This window comes from Harpia harpyja, chromosome 10 (genome assembly GCF_026419915.1).
Source record: "Harpia harpyja isolate bHarHar1 chromosome 10, bHarHar1 primary haplotype, whole genome shotgun sequence".
NCBI lineage: Eukaryota > Metazoa > Chordata > Aves > Accipitriformes > Accipitridae > Harpia > Harpia harpyja.
This window is the reverse complement of record NC_068949.1, coordinates 30,085,760-30,103,373: the sequence shown is the minus strand read 5'-3', so window position 1 is coordinate 30,103,373 and position 17,614 is coordinate 30,085,760.

Genomic DNA, 17,614 nt, shown 5'->3' with positions numbered 1-17,614 from the left:
ACATGCAATAAAATAATGTTTTTAGGCCTCTGAAATTATCTAAGCCGAGACGCATATCAGTTGCATTCATTTTATGGTTTTCAGACTACTTCTCAAAAGACTTTGCAGCAAGAAAATAGTGTAGCAATTTAATTCAATGAATAATTCTGGTTTCAAACCTTTTAGACAATATCAAATTTCAAACTTCTTAACTCAGATTTCCAATTTCTTAGATGTTTACATGGAGCTTCTTTCTCTAAATTGATAGCTGGTCTTTAAAGACCTGTGGGTCATTAAGGAAAATTTTTGGACCAACGCTAAAAGCTGCAAAAGAGAACAGCTACCTATAGAAGTTACCGCTTTCACTTCTACTGTTCACTCTCACATGGAACAGACTTCCTCTGAACTCAGCTGTGTCTACTGGAACAACATCTAACATGCTAAAAATATATCCTGTAGGTATAATCTTAATTATGCTTAGGTTAAAAAGATTTAGTAACCTTGGAGATAGAAAACAGTGTAGAAATGGTTATTTTTAGCATCAAGGAACTTCTCCAAGCAACAATACCACACAGTGTAAAAATATACCAGGTCAGTACACTTTGGAGATTTCAGATGTTTCATCCTCTTATGGGCTAAACTACAGTACTGTTAAATTAAACTATATTACTCTGGAACAATTTTTTATTTTTTATTTTTAGATTTATACTCCATATGACCAAAGAAATTACACAGACATGCAAAGATGTACAGGAACTTTAAGCATACCATCTTTACAAACAGAACTCAACTCAACAAAAATAGAGTTTTCCACTTGCTTTCAAGACAACCGTCCACTGCTTTAAATTTAATTTGCAATATTGAGAGCAGAAGTTCCAAGTGACAACCTGAACTTGAGTTGAAGATGACAGTAATTTCTCCGGGGTCCCACATTTGTTGGCACGCTCCTCATTACCTAGAGTCCTCAGGCTCCAGTCACAGGCAGAAGTAGTCTCAGCAAGAGTGCAATGGCATTAAAAATCCACATTATTTGGTCCTGTTAAATCACATTTGTGTACTGACAGTCCCCCCCATGCTCCTCTCTTGGTTTCTTCTCTTATGAATATGCCAAACTGGTCTGCTGGAGCAAACACAGTAGCATGCCAGCCCTCCCCATCCCCTCACTGGGTAACAAGTGCAAGTGTGTGAGTGTGTGTGACTGTAGCAGGAAGTAAATGAAAGTACTGTGTGAGTAGTTATCTGTTAATAACAGCTTGCTTATATTAATAGCAGCTTCATTTCTGCTAAATAAAGGAGAAATTCTTCCAATATTGGTAGAGAGAATCTCCCTGACTTGATGCCCTACCAGGGAAATGCACCTCATAGTGATACTTGCCCAACTTCTGTTAGCTATGAAAAGAAACCCATGCACACAAAAGTTTCCTAGCTCAGAGCAAATAAAATTGAGTTTCAACACTTAGTGACAAAGCCTATATGAAAATGCATACACTGAAGATTCATTAGTAAGATTTACCAAAGGGACAGATGTGGATATCAGTCATTAATATGCAACATTTCTCCAAATGCTCAGATTTCTCATGGTCTTGTTTCCCTCAAGTAACACCAGCTTTTATGTGCTGGACAGGTGGTGGTGAGATTTCCTAACCATAAAGGGCAGGTCACACTCTCCACCAAAAATCAGTGTAAGCAGGCTGAGAAAAACTGAACATCCCTGGAAAACACAGAGGTCAGCTCCTCCCTGGGGCTGTGTCACCATACACCACCACAGTAACTGGCACATGCTTCACCATCGTAAGAAAACAGACCTTAAAACAGCTCGGTTTAAATGCAGGCAAAACTAAATACTTAACATAGGAACAATAGGGTTCTTTGTGGCAGGGAAAAATGTTTTTTCCTCTGAGTCCTGGCAGATTAGTCCCAGTCTATTCTGCTGCTTCCTTTGCTCTGAGTGCTTTTCATTATTATTATTTTTTATACTCTGTTTCAAAGAACAGTCTGGAATTCAGGGAAAAGCATTACCTACCACTGTGACACAGGCCTGTCCAGCAGTATGAAACAGGAAAATGCCTTTCCAAAGCAACCTCTCACTTAAAGTTACTGAGCTCCTGGAATAACTGACAAGGGGGCTACATTAGCATATACAAACACAAAGACTGCCAACCTCAAGCTGTTAGTCTTTTCTTACATAGTTCCCATTGCTATCCTTCAGCTCCTGCCTCAGCATTAATTTTTCTTTCTTTTTTTTTTTTAATGTTCCACTTTCCCTTGCTCCCTTCCCCCATCTATTGGTTGCTCTTTCCCTTTCAAGTACTCCCTTCTCATACTTCCTAGTAGTCCTTTTCTCTTAAAAAATATTTTCCCTTTTCATATTTTTACAACAAGCTTTTTCATCTGAGTTTTTAATCTGTTTCTTTTCTCTGGAGAGGATTTAGGACATCTCCCATTTGTTACAATTGGTGTGGTTTTATGTCTAAGAAATTCTGAATGAAATGCTGCTGAACCAAGTTTAGAGCATGAACACTTGTTTTACTTTAGAAAAAACAGTAACAACATTGCTTTAAATTGTTTCCAGATGTAGTCTATAAGACTGAGTTAAATATGACAGCATTTACAGTATACCAGTGTTGCATAATTTGTGTAGTAGTCTATTATCACTGCCCTAAATGACTGCCAATAACCAAGACCTGACAAGCATTTTGCACATATTTAATGTACTTATCTTTTGAAACATAATAATGATAGCAGCAATGGATAGCTATGACAAGCTGAAGGTCTACTGCATAATGCACTCATTTATGAAAAGTGTTGTTTGCCTGCATTTCTTATATAGCAAGATTTATAATTAAAAAATTAATTTAAAAGCTACTCCAATGAAGTGATTTTATTGGTCACCTGCAGAAAGCTAGCATTTACTCTCTTTAGTTTTTAGAGTATTTGCTAGCGTTCCAATAAGTGCACTCATTTAAACTACAGAATATTTTTCATATCCTCACTAGCAATTAATTATTTGAAGGAAACAACTGCAGATGTTGATTCCCCCCCACCCCCCTTTTTTTCCCTCATCCTTTTTTCACCCCAAGGTGTGAATCCGAAAGTTCTGCAGATTGACCCTATTTCCAGCTGACACTCTGGGGCACAGGAATGGCAAAATGCAGGAATGCAGTACTTAAAATTATTTATTTAAATCCACATCTGTACAAGTGTCCCAGTAAATGAGAATTCTAATGGCATTCTTCAAGGTAATTTTCATCACCGTTTTCTAGTGGAAGTTGGATATTTATGATCCATCCCTCAAGTTTGATTTAATAAAGACAACTTGACCCTATCATTAATTTATAGGAGGGCAGGACAGGTCCCCTCGCTGGTAATGAGTATCACCTCTCAAGACTCACCCACTTCTGCTCACTACCCATTTTTTACCTTCTTGCTCTCATTTCAGTATCCCTTTCCATGTAGTCTTCTGTACCTTTAGCACCCTCGTGAATCCATCAGCCAAGCAACTCTTGAATAAACCATCTTCCTTGAGTCCTTCCCTCAATTACCCTTTTAATAAGGAAATCTATAAACCTACCTTACCCTCTAAGGAACTGTTAACATGACTATAAAAAGAAAAAAGCAAGAATAAGACAAGCAACAAAAGAAATCCTGCAACACAAAATCCTAATGCTGACTAGCCAAACGCTGTCCCTCAGGCACTTCTGAGTCCTGATCTTATTCCCTCAACCACAATTCAAAGAATCTGAGTTCAAAAGCAATTCAGGACTTCTGCCAAAATCCAGCACAAGAGTAAAATAATACCGGTCATTCAGACTGGAGTTGGAAACTCGAAACAAATGGCAGCCAAGTCACATCCTTGAGTACCACCGTGTAGGACACCGACCGCATTAACTGTGCTGCTGCGTAGCCACTGGGGACTAAGCAGCTGAACCCAGATTACTGTTGAAACAAACGTTTAAAAGCTGTGATATTCATTAAGAGATAAGTTTATGTAAAAAAAAAAAAAAAGTAAGCCTGCTGTAGTGTTCAAGATTCTTAACAAAAGCAAAAAACCCCAAACCCAACAGGATTAAGCTGTTCTTTGATTGCCTGTTTCTTTAGTCTCCTAATTCAGGGTGTCTATAGGCCTTTCTTATTTCCTCTGCAGAAAAGATAAATACAACAAAAAGCATTTCCCAGATGGTGCAGTGGAATATTGTGATTTTTTGTGACATGGCCACATGCCTCTATCAGGCCTATGGTCTTTTACAGACTAAGGAGGTGGGATGGTATGTATTTGAGAAGCATCTCCAAATCATAGTGCTTTCCAGGATTGCCTGTACCCCCCTCAGTTGTTCACAGCTGTTTAAAGCCTCACCATCACTAAAATATTCTTTGTTTTTATCAGAGTGGCATTTTTCCAATTTTTTGAAAAGAAACAAATGTCCCTTCAGAATTTAAATCACTCCTCAGGGAAAAATCAGAGACAGGAGCGTGCCCAAGGCTGTGCGAGTATCTGCACTAAAGAGCTACAAGTGCAACTATGCAATGTACCCATATGGGCTGTACTGGTAAGGGCATGCGAGTGCCTTACAGCTCATCCACTGCAAGCACTGTATCCTTCACTAACAGGTGACTAGCCAGACCTCATGTCTTTGGTCAATGAGCATCTGTGGGTTAACAGACAGTTGCAGTTCACTGTTTTTATGCAGTGTGGGTATAGTCCCAGACTTGGCATAGCATAAAGCATCCCATGAGCAGTTTGGTCCATGTCCTTGGGCAGCTCCATGCTGTAAACCCCTCCTGGGCTGAGGGCTGCGCTGCAGGCTGCCCACAGCTGGCCACATGAGCAGTGCAAATAGTCAGAAACGCATGGGAGAGATCTATCCAGACATTTTGTCTGTCTTAGTTTGTGCCATTGCTTGCTTCCAAAGGAACTGTCCCATATAAATATTCTCTACATGTTTTGATGTGTAAACACTACCTGATGTGCTCTTGCTGTAAGTCCCATGGCAAAGCAGCAAGAGTTTCCTCCATGCTGGTCACCACAGTCAGCACCGGCATAACAGCATCAGGGATGACATGACACTCTTGCCTCTTAAGATGCATTTTCTGAATTAAATTTGGCCCTGTGGGAGCTTTGGAAACTCTCTGGGTCTGCTGCTGCTTCAGTCTAGTTCACTCCAATAACCTGCACTGAAGTTCATCGTTTAAAATTGATGTACATTAAAACTGGAGGGGTGATATTGAGCTTGGTGTTTTCTGAATGTGGAAATTAAGCAGTGTAGTAAAAGGGAACCAAAACACAAACTTGCCTGAGCTTCTCCAATTTACTTGTGGAAAGCAACCTGTATGGATTACATGAAGTTTACTTTACCCTGTAAAATCTTTTTATTTGTGATAGCATTTCTCACTATTGTCATCACGTTTCAGAGCTGCATTTGATAGTTCCTAAAAGGCTTATTGCTTTTATGTCACAGACTGGGGAATTACTTACTTACTGTATTATCCTCAAGTACCTCAAAAAACCAATTACTTCTTAAGCTTACAGACTCACTGACTAATTTGAAAGGAAACTAAGTGGTAGATGCTTCTCCCCACTCTTCCCACAGCAGATTCAAAGTAAAGAAAACATAGCTGCACATGCAAACAAATTAGAAATATTTCAAGAATTTTACTGCAAATAGGATCCTATCTTCTTTAAGGAGATGAAGGTAAAAGTAAACAAAAAAGCTGTTGCAGGTGGATAGGTCAGGAAGCAGTCTCAAACTTAAATATCTGGGGCAACTTAAGGCTTCAAGAAAGGTGCTTAGCAGAACCTTTTCCTTTTTAAATAGAGTGAAACCCAGTATTTTGAGATATTTAAAAAACATGTTGGTAGTTGAATGCTAACTTACCACTCAGTGTGCTGCAAGATTTGTTTAGCTTATATATTCAAAACTTCTTTGATGTACACTATGCCAAAATACTAATTCTTCATAAAAAAAGAAGCAAAACTGAATTATGTACATTTACATGGCACTGCAGAAACAGGAACATAAGCATTCATAGTTCTCAATTTTTTTTTTTCATTCTAGACACTAGGAATATGAATATTGCAGGTTGAATACAATAACATAGCTTGCTTAAAGTAAGAGTCTCCTGAGATGTTCATATAAGTGTCAATACCGAGGCAATGATTTACAGTGCCATGGTGACATTGGGCATGTCAGTTACAAATAATAACTACTCCACATAAACTAATTTTCAGCCATATTTTTTTGGCTTAAAAAAAATTAAATTGTTTCACCAATATGTTAGTTTAAATACTGTGAGGTTTTATCAAAATGTTTGCTCTAGCAAGTAATTTTATAATCTTGTTCTTGATGTGCTAGCAACCCTCCAACCTCGAGTAGAGAGCTCTCCCAGTATGGTGACACTGGGCGCAATTCTGTCAGTACCATGACAGGAAGGCTTTGAGGTCTTCAGTCTCTTAACTGCATGTGGTATATTAATAATTCCACTGCTTAAACACAATTTAGCCAGCGTAAGTGAAGTGTTGCAAGTACCAATGCTGTTTATGTAGCATACAAATGCAGAAATATTGCTAAAGACCTGGTTTAAAGCTAACAATTATTCCTTAAAATTATTCCTAGTCTGTTCCGTGAACATTTTTACTATAGAGCTTCCAGGTTTTTTTTTTTTTATGCTAGTATGCCATGTTTACCTTCGCACACAGTAGTAACGTACTGCTTGTGGGTTTGAATTCAATTCATATTTAGAGAAATCTTTACCATGATAACAAATCTAGACCAGTTTGGCAAAAGTCTGACACCCCCCTCCCCCCCCATGTAACTTGAAGCAAATCTCTATTTAAGGTTCAACAGTAGTTGTTTAAAATTCAATTAACATTTAATTGACAGTATTTAAGCAAATAAATAGCTTCCCTGACTTTCATTAGTAAGTTCCCTTGCAGCAGTTAGGTTTCTTCATGTATTTCCAGGCTGCAGTTCTGTTACTTTAACTTTTCACTTACATTAAATCACTGAAGAAAATGGCCTACACAAGGCCCTGAATACTCAGTGTGTTGTATTGTGCCTACTCAAGTTTATTACACTAATTTCCCAATTTCTGATAGTAATCATTTTCTCAAGTTCCCTTCAAAATAAACAAGTGTAAACGCACTGTTTCATTCAACATGAACTCTCACAAGGATATATTAGAAAATAACCCGTTTTTATTACATCATAGAGATGCTATCATGGAAAGAATTTACTCTCTAAAAAATTAGTTTTGTGCTGGAGCTTCTGTAATTAGTCGTTTCATTTCAAGTGATATCCACTAAAATCTAAGTGATGGGATTAGTTTTCCCCATAGCTTAGGCAGTCTTTTCATCAATGCAGGCAGAAAGGTTAATTTCAATTTTTTCATTCTAAGTCAAAGAACATTTTAACAACATGAACTGCTTGTACTGCATAACAAAGCCAGAGTTTCCTATAGTGTTTACAAAGATAGAAATCCCACTCTGAACTACCTGAACACCCATCAGCATTCAAACAAGCAGAATTATTCACATAATACAGAGAACTGATTAGATAAGGGATATGTAAACACAGCTACAAGGAAATACTTACAGTTATATAAAGCTCATGACTGAAATAAGCCATTGCACCTGTAAGTAACATTGGCTATAAACTGGCCTCACCAGCAGTCAATACTGTAAAGGTTCACATTTTACATAAGCCCACATTTTCAACATCAATTTGTAGTTACTAAACAACTTCGCGTCAGTAGCTCGTCATCTGTCCTGCTCCTGCAGGTATATCAACCATTTTAAACAAAGGCGTGGCAGTGTTTTATAAAAACTATATACATTACATGAGCTGGTTACGTGTGTCAGCATGCTGACCTCGGACTCTTCATGGCTACCAAGTCAGCAAAACCCTGACATTCACCAGCTCCTCAGGAAAGGGATTCTCCTTAAAAGCTAAAACAATTGATCTTTTCCTGGGGTTGGAGTTACCATCCCTGGTAACAATAATCCCCACACAACTTGCCTTGGCCAATCTTTCTCATTAATAACTTCTAAAAACTGTTATTTACAGATACTGCTGTATGCACCTCACCTGAAACAGGCCTCGTCATACTGGTCTGTAATCAGCGTGAGCCCACGTCCCAGGCTAGGAGACTGCGGGATGAACTCATGTTTGCCCTGCAAAAAATCGGGAAGGCTGCTGAAGCCGAAGAGGGTTTCCCTGGGTTTGAGGATGGTACCACACTGCCACCCTCAGCAGGAACAGCAAATCACCGTTGATACAACCCTTTTCCTCCTTTCAAAAGGAAAAGGGTCAAATGATCTTGAATTTGCTTTCAGTGAGTGATAAACCCATCTCCCATCCACTGTGTGTGTCACTACCGTAAGCAGCGTTGCACTTTTAGGAAATAATGAAGTACCTGCACCAGTAAAGTTTGCTGTGCTCTGCTCAGGCTCCTCTTGAACATGGAAAGACAACAGGTACTGATGAACTGATGAGCAACTAGAGTGGTCTTAATTACCAACAAACAGCTTTGATGTCTTTTTCATAGATACACAGTGATTGAAAATAAGCCAGGACCGACTCATTCTTCTTTTTCCATTTGTATAAACATATGGAAACACATACATCCAGGAAAACCAATATTGTATAGTACATATTTGATATTAAAATATTCCACTAGATGTTTTGCTGACATAATGTACACTTTAGAACTCATTATCCTCTGTGCTTCAAGTACTATATATAACTTTAATTTTAAGATAACTCTTGAACCAGTTCAGCAGCACACATGTTTTAATTAAAAATATTCATCTTGGAATCAACTGTGATTTCTCATTCACTTAAGTATGTGCCAACATCTGTAAAGAAGTGCAAAACCTGCAATTTCAGAAACGTTAAGTAATAGCTTTCCCTTATTTCAAGCCCAGATCCTTTTTCCTCTGTGCAGTCTGTATATTTCTCTAATCAATTATTAAATTTCAGGGCACAAAATAGTGCCTGTACAGACTTGATTTCCCTTTCACACTTATGTCTGCTTTGCTCTGTGATGAACATTAGAGACTCCTCAGTAAGACATAAGCAGATACGTAGCATGGTCAAAGAGGTGTAATCTATGAATAAGAACGTGGTATTACAAAATTTTTTTTGGTCTGAACTCACATTTTCATTTTCTTTTCATATTTCTGTCTTACAAAGTGATCAGAAAAATAACAGCCAGTCAGAAAATGGGCAGAACAGAGTAAACTAGAATTGCAGCTTGGGCCAAACCCCTCCAATTTCATGTTTGTATTATACTGTAAACCTAAAATATATTAATATACTGTAAATGGTGTTTTCCTTAAAATTTGCTATTTTACATGATGGCAGTAGGTGAAATAACTTCTAAGTAATTTTTATTCACAGAAAGCAGACAGTATTCCATATTCAACACCAGGAGGGAAAATTTAAAATTTCTAGGTTCACAGCTACCCCAAAAATTTTTAGTTGACATATATATTTCTGTAACTAAACTACAGAAGAATATCTATTGCAGAAATGATTAACTAAAATTTTAAAAGTTACCCTTTTAAATTTTAGCTGTACAAAGTGTAATAACTTTTTCTATTTTGTTTTCATTTTTTAATAAAATTCCTGGAAAGTTTTCTTTTACTTCTGAGATAAATCTGATGCTTCTTCAAAAATGTCAGCACACTAGCTATTAAAGTTATACTTAATTCTGCATTGTCGAGAGACTAGACATTGTGTAATCATATTGTCATTACAGAGCTGACAAAACCTTAACTGTTTTATTTCACTATTAAAAAAATCAGTAATACTGCAGCTTTGAGTTCTTCTTCAATCTAGTTGTGTAGGGAAATAAAGTGTATAGTATATGTAGACATACATGCTGATATATTAGCCTGTAAGTTCCCAACTAATTACTTTTGAATGCATTTATTAATTTGTCTCAGGTTTGATAGATAATTAGTCTCAAATATATCGAATTATCCAAAGTTTCATGCAAATAAACATAGAAAAAAAGATATCTTTTAGTGTAGATCAGATGATCTACCTTCTCCCCAGAAGAAAGGCAGAATCCTAAACTTAATCTTCTCTGGCCCTTAAAGAGCCCAGGCTCCAGGGGAGAGTTGATGATGCCCCAGTCACAGGAAAAAGGATCAGCCCAAACACCTTTTAAGACACCAGAGACTGTGGCCACAGGCCAAATACAGGAACCGTGTCTTCATAATCTTGCTCCTCATAAGTTAAATATTAGAGACAATTCCTGTTTTCCAGCTGTTTACTGTCAGCCCAGACCCAAGGATAGAACATTTTGCCCAACTACGTTGGTTTTCCAGGCTCCCTCTTCAATGCAGAGCCATAGTATTCCTATGGCCTAGGAATTAGATTTTAAAATTGACTGTATACAACTTTATTACTCTGGTTTATCGTAATGTAAATCAGACCAGGAGAGCAATAATAATTGCATAACTTGAAGTATTAAAGGATGATTTCTAATCTAAATTCCAAGCCTTCAGTATAATACACTTAAAGAGCAGAAGAGAAGAATGTAGGACAGAAGCAGTGCTGTAGAATAACAAAACCCAAAATAATAAAAGCCAAGCTAAAAAAAGATTAGCATTTGGAATACACTAAAACCACATAAACTTTTAAAAAACAGTGTTATTTTGAGGCTCTGAGCCTCAGCACTTCACATCCCAAGGACTGTTCATTTAGTAGGCTTGAACCAAATTCTTTGCTGAGTTCATTAAAAGAGACATTGAAGATAATTCATTCCCATTCATTCCCATCAATTACTGTGTGATTTTGAATCAATGTGGCATTTAAGACCACTGTAGATGTTGACTTGCATTAACTTTCACTAGGAGATTTATGTATGTCATGTATATCTATAACTCTTTAAGCTGCCTTTGGCATTTTCCGTTCTCAGAATTATTTTTTCTTCTAGTTTAATAGATCAGACAGATATTAAATCTTTTGAATTAAAACAACTCCCCAAGTGCTCCTGAGGAAAATGAAAAATAATTTGAGCATAACTGCACACTTCTTACATGGTCTTTTTGCAATTTGAAACTCTTTAGCCCCCAGAATAATGTAGATAACGTTTTTTCTGTGAAAATAAGGTCTGTTGTTACCCAGATTAAAGTTTTATTCCTGACTTAAATAGGAACATGAAGCAATCCTCTTTCATGACTCAAAGTTCAGATAAGTTAAGCTATGATAGCAATCTGTCAGCCTCTCGTGAAGTTTTTAGAACATGGATATTCAGGCTTAGGACTGGAAACCTAGTCTGATATTCTGTATTTATTCCATTCTCTTACCAACTAGCTCTATAATCTGCAATTTCAAAGTCACAGGCATTGAGGCACATGACCTCCACCCATTAGACAGGTGAGTCAGCCTCAGGAAGGCCAGAACATCACGATACCCATTTATAGGGATCTGAAACTATCAATCTAAATACCTCCAGGAATGCAGGGATTTAAATACATACCAGTGGTAAAAATGAAAAAAGTCTTGTGATGTTTTGCCTTATGAAGACAGGACTTGAGATTTTTTGCCCCATTGTGTTCCTCTCACCCTGCCTGGACTACATCACCCTGCTTACTGCAAACTATACTGGCTGTTTAATGCTGAATGGATTGCTTGTGTCTTCCAAAGGACTACTAAGGCAGCTGGTGAAAAATGCCCGTCACCACCTTTGCCTGGACACTTCCAATTTTCCCCTCACAAGACTCCTAGAAAAGGCCACATAGCTTATTTTGAGCGTTTAGTTACTCAAAGTAAAAATTCTTTTTTTTCCTGGAAATTTTGCTCTGACATCCTTACAAAGAGGTATTCCCAAACAAAAAATAACGTTGTCATCACCTACTTGAAATGGGCTTGTAGAAAGTTTAACTTCGCCAGCTATTGGTCTAAATACTTGTTATGGGTACGTATTTCTACATAATGGGGGTTCATAAACAGTATATTCATAAGGCAGACAGAAGCAAACATTACATTTCAATGTGATAAATTCAAGACATTGTAATTCAAGTGACATTTAAGAGGCTATTATGCCTTGCTATTATTCTCCTTGCATAATTTTGCAGTAAGTGAATGCCTGACAAATGCGTGTTAGAAATACTTTCTCCATGTTCATAACTAATTTTTAAAAGAAACATTGGTGAATCCTTTTTGTGTTCATAAGTAGTTACTAAGCCTTAATAAATAACACACTGAAGTATGTTACTACATTTAATACAAGTAGCAGTAAGATTGAGGTAGTGCACAGCCAACTACAGAAACAAAATTTGTCTTAACAGTTTCCTCAGTATGCTTTTAAAACTGTTGAGTACATTACTAGTAGGAACTCTTGTGTTGAATACACAAAAAATAAGTTATTTTCTTTTACAAGCAAAAGAATTCTTTGCTTGTTTGTTTTGCAAGGTGTCCCTAAGCTTTGGCTCTTCAATGTCATGCAAGGTATTGATATAGAGTATAGCAGAATAAACTAAACCATGAACAGATGAAGCCACATGATACATGTTCACAGCACAGTGCAATCTCATTTGGGCTGGAAAAAATTTTTTTTCTGTCAAAGTAGACTTTCAGTATTATGTCATCAATTCTTTTAGTCTTGCTCAGATCACATAGCAGGTAGGGCTTAAGGAACAAAACTTTGATATACTAAAAACTGTAAGAATTAATACATCTCATGCAGAGTTGATGAAGAGATGATTGTTACATTCATGGACATTGGTGGCATCTTTAGGTAGACTGAGCATGGACAGAAGAAGGTGTCACTTTTCTAACAACCACTTCTTTCAGGAGGAAGCATAGGAAAGGTCCAGTAACCACTCCAGCTTCTCTTTGGGGGAGACAAGTCAACCTTCTCCCAGCAATTCAGCTTTATCTCTAGGACTACACAACAGCAGCTCAGCAAATTTGCCTGGCTGGACACTTAGAGTGAGCCTGGTGCCTCACAGCTTTTCCTGGTCCTTCTTACATTTGGGGCTTGCTAACGATACTCCAGTGTTTTTATCTTATCCCATGTAATAGCCAGGCCAGAGAGCTCACAACGTTTATCATTAATGGCTCCCTGTGGTAATGGGCACTGTGAAAACTGCTTCTTGACATTTCAGTAGTATGCTTGTTGGAGGCTTTTTGTTATTGATAGCTGAACGGGTATGTCCTGGGTTCAGCTGGGATAGAGTTAATTTTTACAGGAACCTGGGAGGTGGGGGGGCATAGCCGGGGCAGCCGACCTGAACTAGCCAAGGAGCTATTCCATACCATGCGACATCATGCTCAGTATATAAATGGGGAGCGGGCCGGGGGGGGCTCTCTCGACTTTCGGTGGGGCAAGTGGCGGAGCGTCGGGTTCCGGGTGGTGAGGAGTTGCACTGTGCATCACTCGTTTTGTATATTCTTTCATTAGTACCGTTGTTGTTGTTGTTGTAACCTTTTTTTGTGTTGTCCCAGTAAACTGCCCTTATCTCAACCCTCGAGGTTCCAGGTTTTTTTTTTCTTTCCTCTCCTCCGTCTCCTCCCTATCCCACCGGAGGGGGGCGGGAGGAGTGAGCGAGCGGCTGCGTGGTCCTTTGTTACCGGCTGGGCTGAAACCACTACAGGGTACATGATGAAAAGTGAGCATTTCAGGCCAGAAAAAAACCCACTATCAAACTAAGTCTTTCAAAACAGCAGGAGACATCCCAGCCACCGGCTTACACATTTGCACTGTCCTACTGATAATGAATTGGAAAATTGTATATGATGCAAGACTAGCACAAGCCTGCCTGTTCTTGACAGAATCAATTAATCCACCTGGCCTTTCAGGCATTGACAGCATCATACAAAGAAAATCAATTACCCGAGATAATCAAATCCACTGTCTTCATCTCAGCTTTCTCATTCATTTAATCTAATTCTTGAGTATTGACATTATTCTGGGCATAATGGAAACATAAGTACTTCATTAAAGCCAGCACCTGGACATATTCAATAGTGTAGCAAGAGCTAACAAAGCTATGACAAATGCAGCCTTGCCGTTATGAATCAACTGACAAGTGATACAACCAAAAATATGTGCTTCTCAAAACAACCTTTAAAGAAACAGTGGTTTCAGGTGAAGCTGCCTTGCTCCTGGGGAGGTTTCACCCTGGAGTGCTTTGTCACTACATGGGAAGAGTAAAGGTTAGCATAGTGCCCAAAAGCCCTGATCTGAGCTGAAGATGTTCAGGTGCAAGATGCATCCAATACCTAATAAAAAAAAAAAAAAGGATTGTGTTTTATTTAAGTGTGACTCTTGCTACACGTAATGTTCAAAGAACTCATTGTGTGACTGGGCAACAAGATACAAAAAGTGAAGATATGAACTGTTAAGTTTGAGCCATTTTATATTTTCATTATTTTCTGCTCAGATAATCTGGAATGGTTGCAGAGTATGTAGCCCTTAAGTCACTGAGTATTATTATAATTTTAAATACAACTATTTATGCAGTCTGTAGTAGCTATGAGAATGTAGACTTTCATGGACAAGCATTCCTATTTGAGAGTAGACCTTACCAGGTATTAGAACACTAATTGACTTATCCTCTACTTCCCACATAATTTACAGTAATCAGAAAACTTTTTTTTCTAAAGAATTCTAAAGATGGAGCACATTTTATGGTGTTATTTTCATCCTTTCCATTACATTCGCTGGGACACTGAATAATGAAATAGAATTGTTTATAGTAATTTCAAATCGATACTCTTCAATTAGCAGATTTTGAAAGTCCTCAACTATGGTATTACCTGTTACCTCTTTAAAATGGGAAGATTTAAATAAAATCTATAGATCAGTAGGTATTTCTTCACTTTTTGCTTTGCACTTAGCTTAGATACAAAATTGTATTATTTGGTCTCATTTTCAGGTCCTCACTCAATACTGCATTTATTCAGAACTCTCTTGATCAGCATTCCAAACATTTGCACTTACATTAATATGTCCAAAATAATGTCCATTAAATGTCAATGTAATCAAATAAAAAATGGGGACATTTTGGTTCACAATACACCACATTGCCAAGTATTTTGTGTATCAATATGATACTTAGGTGATAATGCTAATATTGGCTTATTTATAAGGGTTGTGTTATTGGACAAGCAGCTCAAGCACCTAAAAAACAAAAATCTCACAGCCAGCCTGCCGATCAGAATTTAACATATCTCCAGGAATCCCTGGGATGCTAGAAGTTTACTATGTTTTCTATTATTCTTGGCCTTACAGCTACTGAAAGTCAGTACCGATTACAACGCTGTTTAATCAGTGCTGCAGATGTTACGACAACCCTCTGAGGTTACAAACTGTAAGGAAAACCTACTAAAAACCCAACTTATCCAACATGGGCTCCAATATAGAAGCAGAGGGCTAAACGTACAGAGGAGTTAAATGATTTCTTACCTCAGGCATCCAGATTTTTTTGTGTTCAAGAAGTCTTTTTCACAAGTTCTCTGAAACAATTTCATTACTCTTTACCAGCCTGAGGATGGAGTCAGCTGATTTTCCCAGTCACTGAATGGCTCTATTCAAAGACTTAAGCTTTGGGTTAATAATTGAGCCGTCCCTTTCTGGGACTAGCCCAAGGGCAGGTGGAAGGTTTGTTGCCTTAGCCATCCCACTGCTGCAGGGAGCACGAAGAGGGCAAGAGCTTGGCAGGAGCTGGCTCCTGAAGTGACCAAGCAGGTCTGCTTCTGTGCATGGGCACAGGCTCGCATCAGCCAGTCGCTCCTAAACTAGTACAGCCCTTGCTGAGAGTGCAATAGCCCCAAAAGAAAATTAATAAACTGAGAACCATAGGCACTCTGAAGGACCAGTATAAGCTTTAGAAGAAACTAGCGTTAAGTTTTAGTTCTATATTAATAGGTTTTACTGACAGCCTTAAATATTTCAGGCCATGGTAATTAATTTTTAGCACTGTCATTTACTTGCTTGTCTCCAACAGACACTACCATACTGCTCACAGCCCAGGTGCTCTTTCAGGTGATCTGGAGTCCCAGTGACTGCCACTGCTCAGGGCTCGCTCTTGTATGGAGAGAAGGGTGTATGCTGCTTAAAGGTTTTCAAATGCATATCAACTGCCTTAGAGCCTTGAAATTCAGACAGGTGCTGAATTCCTACTTTAAGATATTATTTTTCAGAGTTCTCCATTTGAGAGCTGTGAACTGAAATGGGCAACAGCACATTGATGCTTTGGATTTTCAGCCAATATATATTTTCATTCTATTTAAATTATGACTTGCAAATAGTGGGAACTTGAAATAGGTTTTAAGCAGCAGGTAGAAAGAGATCTTTAGAAATCTAAGGATTTCTGATACTGTCCATTAGATATAACCTGTGCTTGGAATACTATTGGGAATAATAAACAAACATCAGCATTGTTTCTATGCCAGTTGGTAATAGAATTGTCTTTAAGTCTGTCTTCTCAGTTCTGAGGCTATGAAATGTCACATGAATAGAAACAATCAGGGATTTTTTTCCACTGGGTTTCAAGCTTCTTTCTGCTTGACTGATGAATGAAAGATAAACACTATACATGTTAGACAGACTGTTCAAATGAGTTATGGGGGGGAAGTACCCCAGAACAGGCACACTCAGCACATATTCTTGACTTATAATTGGATCGACATTTGGCATTTGCAGGGAATATGGGATTTTACATTTCACTAATTTCTCCTGCCCACAGATGCAGTAACAAATAAGAGCTTTAGGCAATAACAGTAGCAGAAAGGCACACAACAGTAGGGAAACATGCTCCATTTTTTGTCATGGAGAGATGTGTTTTTCCTCTCTTATTTTGAGCCTCAGACCTTCCCATGTTCTGTAGCTTGGGGGGAGCTTCCAGTGCAGTAACAGCAGACATATGGTGTCAAAACAGCCTCTTGTAACAAAAAGTCAGTAACTAGTTTAAAGATAAAGTTAAGAAAAAGAAAACAACACATGCCTACTTCTGACATGAACTGAGACTAGCATGTGCTAGGAAGTGAAATCTGAGGGTCTTTACTGCTTGAAGATGCAGGGTTGGGACGTCTCAGCCTTTGCCTTCTTCAACAGTTGTCAACTATTTCATCCCAAAAAGTAGCGCTAGTAGTTGAAACCGAAGTCATCAAAATAGTCTTCTTTCTCCTCCTCCACTGCTTGGACCAGCAATACCATATTTCAGTACTGGTGATAGTGACCCTGTCAGAAAGGATTTCTTTTCCTTATATCCTAGCTACAGGCAATGATTTCTGACAGAAGATCTTAAACTCTGTCAGAAGTTGTTTCCCCTAACACAGCCTGGGTTGGGAATCATTCCCTAAGTGGTTTCCTTCATCTTGTGTTGTGTGGAATGGTGTTTCCCCAGAGAAAGTGGTGCTTTAACCTATCTGCAAGCTGCAGACAGCTCCTGAAGTGAAAGGTCAGACAGGAAAGTAACATCTGCAAAAGTAACATTTTTCCTCCAGTCGCTCCTAGAAAGACTTGAGCAGGGTTACCTAAAGATACCCAGAACATTTCCACATCAAACAGGGAACAAGGGTGGATGTTTCTACCCAGGGTAGCTGGGATGTTTTCCTTCTTGCAACTGTCACAAGGCAATAAGCAGGAAGTTTTATGCAAGCTCTGTTAGAGAGGCACG